Genomic DNA, 8,415 nt, shown 5'->3' with positions numbered 1-8,415 from the left:
ATACGGGTTTAGCGGAGAACTCTTTTTATTTGTTTTATCTTTCTCTCCACTATCTGGCAATACCGCCTCCTCTTTTGCCTTACCAGGCTCGGATGACTTATCCGAACTTGATGAGACTGGACTCGGATCAGAAATTTTAACACTTGAAACAGGCGAACTTGTTTCGCCTCTACTAACATCTGGTTCTTTACTAGTTACTTTAATTGGAACTGTCTGAACAACCTCAAAGTCAACAGATTTCTGAACACTAGGATTAAAAGTGTAATTGTGATTATAAGGTGGTGGAACCTCATGATAACCAATTCCTCCCCTCTTAACAGAGGAACCTTGATCACTAACAAGGTGATCAAGAATAGCAGAGGAATTTCTGAACTGCTCAAGTTTTCTATTCAGTTCCACCACTTTCACCTGGTGATCAGCAATCTGTTTTTCTCTTTCAGCTATTAGCTTGGTTTTTTCTTTCAAAACTTCATAGCTTAGATCAATCACTTGTATTTTTTCAGCAAGTTTTGCTTTTAAACTTTTAATATCCTTTTAACAAGCTTTTATTTTAACTTTATAGCTATTTTCTCTTGGTTTAGTAAAGTGATGATCTTCTTTTAAAGTTTTAAACTCAGCATCCAAACCAACATACTGATCAGTTATAGTTGCTAATTGCTCAGACAAGTTTTCACATTTAGAACAAGTAGGTTTAGAACATACCTCGGAGAGCTGGTCTTTAACATCTGCCATGAGAGTTTTTTCTTCTTCGGTAACCTTCTCATTTCCTTCAGTTTCAACCTTCGCCAAATTGGCCTGTTCGCAAATTTCTTCAGAATGCAGGTTCCAGTTGTATTCACCATCTTCTCTGGAAATCATAGCACTATAATCTTTACTACCCCCATTATGTTGTGTAGACTTGCCTTGACCACGTTCTACACGCTCATTTCTGCACTCCTTAGCAAAGTGGCCTTTTTGCTAACAGTTGTAGCATCTTACCTTCGTCTTGTCAAACCCTGGCCTTCCACCGACAAACTTTCTTCCGGTCTTTTTCATAAACCGTTTCACTCTTCTCACGATCATAGCCATCTGCCATTGCAGATCCATTTCTTCCATATCATCAGCATCAATCTGGTCATTGTCTTCATCCAACATAGCTGGATCAACAATCTTCCCCTGAATGTAGTTCTCATAGGAAGCAATAAAAGAAGCATAGAGAGCAAACTGCTCTTCAGCAGATTTGACGCTCATAGGCATCTTAGAGTAGTTGTTGCTAGGAATACTTGGAGAGCAACTACTATTGCTTGCTTGCGGTTTAGAAGCACTAGATCCACCTGCTACAAAGCAAACATCACCATTCGTGTTAACTGACACATGCCCCTCATGTGATGAGTTGGCACCCGACTCTCCCTTCGAGTAGTAGGCAGCTGATTCAGTCTTCGAACCTGAGCTAGAGTTGACTTTACCATCATACGTACCTGGATCTTGAACCTGATCCGTAGGTGTCTCCTTTCTAACCATGTTAAGCTCAAAGGTTCGGAGCTTGTTGACTGCCGTTTCCAGATCATATTGGGGAAAGTCTTTGTCTTCCCTCATCAGTACCGTGTACATCTCCCATTTTGGTGGGAGAGCATCAAGAAGCTTCTCAACTATCTCTTCTTCTCAGTAAGAAATTGAATAGTTACTCAGTTCAGTCATCAGATGATAATATCGGGTGATGATATCATCTAGAGATTCAGTCTTCAAATATTTGAAGACTGAGAACTGGGTTTTGAGCAATTTGATCTTCGAAGCACGGATTCCCACATTTCCTTCAAACCGGTTCTCAAGAGCTTCCCTAAGCTCTCTTGCTGTCTTGTACTTTCTAAACGTATGAAGGATCTCTTGTGGAAGAGCCATAGTGATAGCAGCATGAGCCTTGCTCTCGGCCTCATACATCTTTTTCTCTTCATCTTCCATTTTGCTGTACTTCTTGATCTGATCACGACCTTCGTACTCCATAGTTGGTGGAATATAGCCATCCTGGATGCATACCCACATCTTTGCATCCTGGTACTTGACATATTGTTCGAACCGATCCTTCCATGCAACGAAATCGGTTCCCTTCAGCAACCTTGGTGCTTTTGTAGCTGAGCCTGCTTCTACTTCCATCTTTACTAACTCAGAGATGTTAATTGATGACATCTTTCTCGAAAACTAAGAAACCCGAAAAAATCAAAAAAAAAAAATTTCTTCTGAAAAGTACTGTAGGCGAAGTTACGGATAACTTCGCTTAGAATTAACTTCGCTGGATCTTTCTTAAATTCGCGTGACTTGGCGAAGTTGAGTGTAACTTCGCTTAGGGTAAGCGAACTTAGGAAGTAGGCGAGGTTGTAGAGAACTTCGCTTGAGATAGGCGAACTTGAGAAGGTAGGCGAAGTTGTTGATAACTTCGCTCAACCTTATATCTTCGCCTAAACCCTACGAACAGTGACGGCAACTTCGCCTGATAAACACGAAGTTTCTGCAGATCTGATTTCTGGGCTTTTCGAGGTTTTTGACGGTGTAAAGGGTTAAATACGATGGTAGGAGGTAAGAATGACACAAAAACACAGAAAACACGTCCCGCGAATAGTCGAAACGGGACGATTTCTACACCCGCGTGAATATCCCGAACCACACAATCGAGCAAAAGCTCTGATACCAATTGTAGGTTCCCTGGATGGATCAACACGAGATATCTCGATCTACGTAGGTGCGGAATCCCTGCGTAGGTCGTTACGAGCGTAGAAGACATGAATAGATCAAACACGATACGATAAAAAAACACGTTATATTATAACCAAAACACGTGATACAATATCACTATTACAGACACGAACTCTCGTCCTCACGTTACAGCTCTCGTAACTTCGATAATGATCACACGAACTCCTTTTCTAAGCTAAGCCGTAACCTATATAAATACACGAAAACTTCGCCTGGCATGTTCAGGCGAAGTTGTCCATAACTTCGCTTGACTAACAAGTTCGCCTAAACAGCGAACTTGTTAGTAACTTCGCTTAAGACATATAAAACATAATTAATCATTACAGACTCGATTACAGACACTAGACTATGAACTACTGACATTATGCACCAACACTCATCGCCACCACGAGTAGTCCCGGAGCTAGAAGCCCCTGCACCTAAGAGGTATCGCTTATCCGGAAGCTGTACGAAGACGAAGTTAGCTGGGATTGGTACCGGAATATGATTAGGCGTATGGTCTATCGCGAACAAGTTCCCCCATTACCTCACCCGAGTCGTCCTGCTTACCCCAACACCCTACCACCTACAACCGAACCTGTAGAGCGTGTGCTCGCAGCTGTTGTTTCTTGTTTGGAGCGTGACGTTGGTTATATGCGCTATACGAGAGCGAACGTTTCAGGACTGTTAAAGGATGGAACCAAAACTAAAGAGGAAATTTCCCACCTGACAGCGGCGATGAAGGAAATGCAAGAGGCTAGTGATCAACAGATGAAGATTATGAGAAAATGCAAGCCGGGATGATAGACTTACAAGAGCAACTCCAAGTGGCAAGGACCCGAATCGAGATAGCTTTAGAGCATTGCGACGTCTTACAAATGCAACTTGCTCAGAATGCAGCCGAACCTGAGGCAAAGCCTGAAGAGGAACCCAAAGAAGTTCCCGAAGAGGAGCCTGAGGAAGATCCCGAGGAGGAACCCGAAGAGGAACCAGAGGAAGAACCGGCTGAGGAGGAGGCACACTCAGAGGTGTCCTCAGACGATGACATCTAAGGATGATAACACCTAGATGGAGGGGTTGTCTCCATCCAAACTATTATTTTCTCTGATTTTAAGGATTGGTTTTAAATACTTTGTAGCGAATACAATGGTTTTAATCATGAATTATTATTTGGATTAATATATGGTTGTGATGTGATGTTTGTTCCTTTTATTTCTCTCTTACCTTTCTTTTTATTACATGTATGGTGTGTTGCATATGAAACCGAGAATTCATGTTTAACATCTATGCTGTGATTCTAGGAAATGGCTGGAAGAAACGCTGGACACGGTCGAGGTAACATCAACTTGACTGCAGCAGAACTCCAAACTCTGCTGAACGACCACGCGGCGGCCGCTCTAGCCGCACATGTCCAGAATCAAGCTGGAGGTCCAACTGGAATGTGTACTTTCAAGAACTACTTGGATTGCAAGCCCAGTTTGTTTATGGGCACTGAGGGAGCTATAGGCTTCCTGCGTTGGGCTGAGAAAGCCGAATCAGCTTTTGAGATGTGTAATTGTCCACCTACCAGTAGAGTCAAATTTGCTGCTGGGACACTTGAAGATTCTGCTCTCACTTGGTGGAATTCGAATGTGCAGATTCTTGGATTGGAACTGGCTAAAGCTATGAACTGGGAGGAGTTCAAGAATATGATGCGTGAAGAGTATTGTCCTCGAGAGGAGATTGCAAAGTTGGAATCCGAGTTTTGGTCGTTGAAGATGGTGGGTTCCGAAATTGAAGCATACACCACTCGTTCTCACGAGTTAGCTGTGATGTATCCACGGATGTAGACCCGCCGAGTAAGAGGATTGAGATGTATATTGATGGGTTGGCACCGCAAATTCACGGCATGGTGACGTCTTCCAGACCAGCCACGATTCAACAAGCGATCCGATTAGCTCACAAAATGACGGATCAAGCAGTGACCCAAGGTGCATTACCACCTAGGGGTTAAACCACTAAAGCCCGTGACAACCCGAGCACTGACAACAACAGCAACAACAACCCGAGTAATGGAAAGAGAAAGTTCGACAACGTCAGTTCCTCATCCTCGAACCCCCCACAGAAACAACACTACCGTAAGCCCGAACTCACTCGGAGCTTCAATAATCAGGGTCACAACAACGGTAGCGGGCAGGGTTCGAGCGGCTATGCTGGGAAACACCCGAAATGCAACAAGTGCAACTATCATCATGCTGGCTCGTGTGACCGTGTCAAGGGTTTGAGATGCGGAAAAATGGGTCATCAGGCCAAGGAGTGTAGGGGAGACCTAGCGGCAAATGGTGCTCCTAAACCACCTACGACGACTAAGGGATGTTTCGAGTGTGGTCAAGAAGGTCATTTCAGGAAGGATTGTCCCAAACTAAAACAGAACAAGAATAATGAAGGCAGCAGCGGTGGCTGAAGCAATGGTAAAGGAAGAGCTTTCGTCATTGGGTCGGGTCATGCCCGCAACGATCCGTATGTGGTGACTGGAAAGTTTCCTGTGAACGACTGTTTTGCTTCTGTTTTGTTTGACACTGGAGCGGATAGGAGTTTTGCGTCGAAAGCCTTTAGTAAACTCTTAGACCTAACTCCAACCCCGTTAGATGCTAAGTTTCCTGTTGAATTAGCTGACGGAAGGTCTATAGAAACGACTCATATACTTGCGTGATGTAAGTTGAAACTGTCAGGTCATATTTTTGATATCGACCTTATACCTTATACGCTTGGTAGTTTCGATGTCGTTGTCGGCATGGACTGGTTATCTGAGAACCGAGCGGAGATTATATGTCACGACAAGATAGTCCACATCACTACCCCTTCCGGCGAGATCATTTCGATTCAGGTCGAGAAAAGCGGCATGACCACCAGCGTCATCACCCTCATGAAGGCGCAGAAGTATCTACGAAAGGGTCATCCGGCAATTTTAGCGCATATTGTCGAGAAACCTGCAGAGGAGAAGCGAATCGAAGATATACCGATTGTGCGAGATTTTCCGGAAGTTTTCCCGGAGGATTTTCCCGGACTCCCTCCTATTCAACAAGTCGAATTCCAAATCGAATTGACCCCCGGTGCAGCACCCATAGCACGAGCCCCGTATCGGCTCGCACCGGCGGAGCTTCAGGAGTTGTCCACTCAATTGCAAGATCTGTTGGATAAAGGTTTTATCCGACCTAGCTCATGACCATGGGGAACCCCTGTCTTATTTTTCCGAAAGAAGGACGGAACTTTCCGCATGTGCATCGACTACAGAGAGCTGAACAAGGTGACGATTAAGAACCGTTATCCCTTACCCCGAATTGATGATCTGTTTGACCAGCTTCAAGGATCGAGTTACTACTCGAAGATCGATCTGAGATCTGGTTACCATCAATTAAGAGTGCGCAAAGAAGATATTTCACTTCGAGTTTTCAGTTATACCTTTTGGCTTAACCAACGCACCAGCTGTATTTATGGATCTCATGAATCGAGTATGCAAGGTGTACCTCGATAAGTTTGTGATTGTTTTCATCGATGATATTCTCGTCTACTCCAAGGACGAGGCTGACCATGAAGAACACTTGAGGTTAATTCTGGAATTGTTGAAGAAGGAACAACTATACGCTAAACTCTCGAAATGCGAATTTTGGTTACGCGAGGTTCACTTTTTAGGACATGTGATCAACGAAAATGGTATCCATGTCGATCCCGGTAAGGTAGAGGCTATCAAAAACTGGGAAGCACCTAAGACTCCGACTGAGGTGCGACAATTCCTAGGACTGGCCGGCTACTACCGGCGTTTTATCGAGAGATTTTCAAAGATTGCTCAACCCCTCACCGCTTTGACTCACAAGGGTACTAAGTACAATTGGGGTGACGTGCAAGAATCTGCTTTCCAATGTTGAAAACCAAACTCTGTAGCGCCTCTATTCTAGCCCTCCCCGAGGGAACAGAGAATTTTGAGGTACATTGTGACGCATCGATACAAGGTCTCGGTTGCGTGTTGATGCAACTCGAGAAGGTTATAGCCTATGACTCTCGACAACTACGGATTCACGAGAAGAACTACACGACCCATGACTTAGAACTTGGAGCTGTGGTGTTTGCCCTTAAGATATGGAGGCATTACTTGTACGGTACCAAGTTTACCATTTACACCGACCACAAGAGTCTCCAACATATCTACGATCAGAAGGAGCTGAACATGCGACAGCGTCGTTGGGTCGAGCTGCTTAAGGATTATGATTGTGCCATCAAGTACCACCCTGGAAAGGCCAATGTAGTGGCCGACGCTCTCAGCAGAAAAGAAAACGATAAACCTAGGCGAGTGCGAGCATTGCAACTCACGATTCATGCCAACTTACCCGATCAGATTCGCGATGCGCAACTCGAAGCCTTGAAAGATGATAATCTTCCATCAGAACTCATGCGGGGCATGAACAAGCAACTTGAAACCAAATTGGACGGGGTCCGATATTTCGAGAACCGGATTTGGGTTCCACGATACGGAGAGTTGAGCGGCAAATCGAGACCATCAGGAAGTTTCATTCCAATGTCACTCATCCGATGCCCTTGTCTTGTAACGTATGAAGCACTAGAATCAGTCCACGGGAACCGACTTTACGGGTTGCTTGAACAAGACAGCGCGAGAGTAGGTTCTCTTACTTGCTCTAGTGGCTGACCACGAAAAAGATGAAGGTAAACCACAATGAGAAACATACTTGCCCCATTAGCATGCATATAACGGAGCAACCAGGTTTTTGTTGTTCCCGCGAAGCGAGGATGATTCATCCCTTTCTTTCTCCAGGTCTATCCTCTCACCCGGAAGGTGGCTAACTCCTTGGTCCTTCAGAGAGAAAAGCCTTCACAGCGGAGGAGAAAGCAAGATAGAAAGCTTCGGAACTCTAGTGATGGACGAAGCTCACAAGTCCCGATATTCTATCCACCCCGGCTCAGATAAAATGTACCATGACTTAAAGGCACTTTACTGGTGGCCAAACATGAAAGCCGACATTGCCACCTATGTGAGCAAATGCTTGACTTGCGCAAGAGTCAAAATAGAATATCAGAAACCATCTGGCCTGCTACAGCAACCGGAACTTCCAATGTGGAAATGGGAACACATTTCAATGGATTTTATCAGGGGATTAACCAAAACACCGACGGGATGCGATACCATCTGGGTGATCGTTGACCGATTGACTAAGTCTGCACACTTCTTGGCGATTAAGGAATCGAACAAAATGGAAAGATTGACTCGCGTCTACATGAAGGAAGTAGTGTCTAGACACGGAATGCCTGTCTCAATCATTTCTGATCGAGATTCTCGTTTCACTTCGCACTTTTGGAAGTCACTACAAAGCGCACTAGGTACCCGCCTGGATATGAGCACTGCATACCATCCTCAGACGGATGGGAAAAGTGTACGCACCATTCAGACCTTGGAGGACATGTTGCGTGCATGCGTGTTGGATTTCGGAAAAAGTTGGGAACCCCACTTACCATTGGTAGAATTTTCGTATAATAACAGCTACCACGTAAGTATTAAAGCAGCGCCGTTTGAAGCGTTGTACAGACGGAAGTGTCGATCACCTCTCTGCTGGGCAGAGGTGGGTGACAGCCAAATCACTGGTCCAGAACTGGTACTCGAAACCTCTGAAAAGATTGTTCAAATCCGAAACCGCATGGCAGCAGCACGGGATCGTCAAA

The sequence above is a fragment of the Bidens hawaiensis genome, unplaced genomic scaffold (assembly GCF_021521415.1).
Source record: "Bidens hawaiensis isolate Kalapana, Puna unplaced genomic scaffold, B.hawaiensis_p1.1 tig00026184_1, whole genome shotgun sequence".
In the NCBI taxonomy this organism is placed as follows: domain Eukaryota; kingdom Viridiplantae; phylum Streptophyta; class Magnoliopsida; order Asterales; family Asteraceae; genus Bidens; species Bidens hawaiensis.
Note: the sequence above shows the minus strand (reverse complement) of the source record.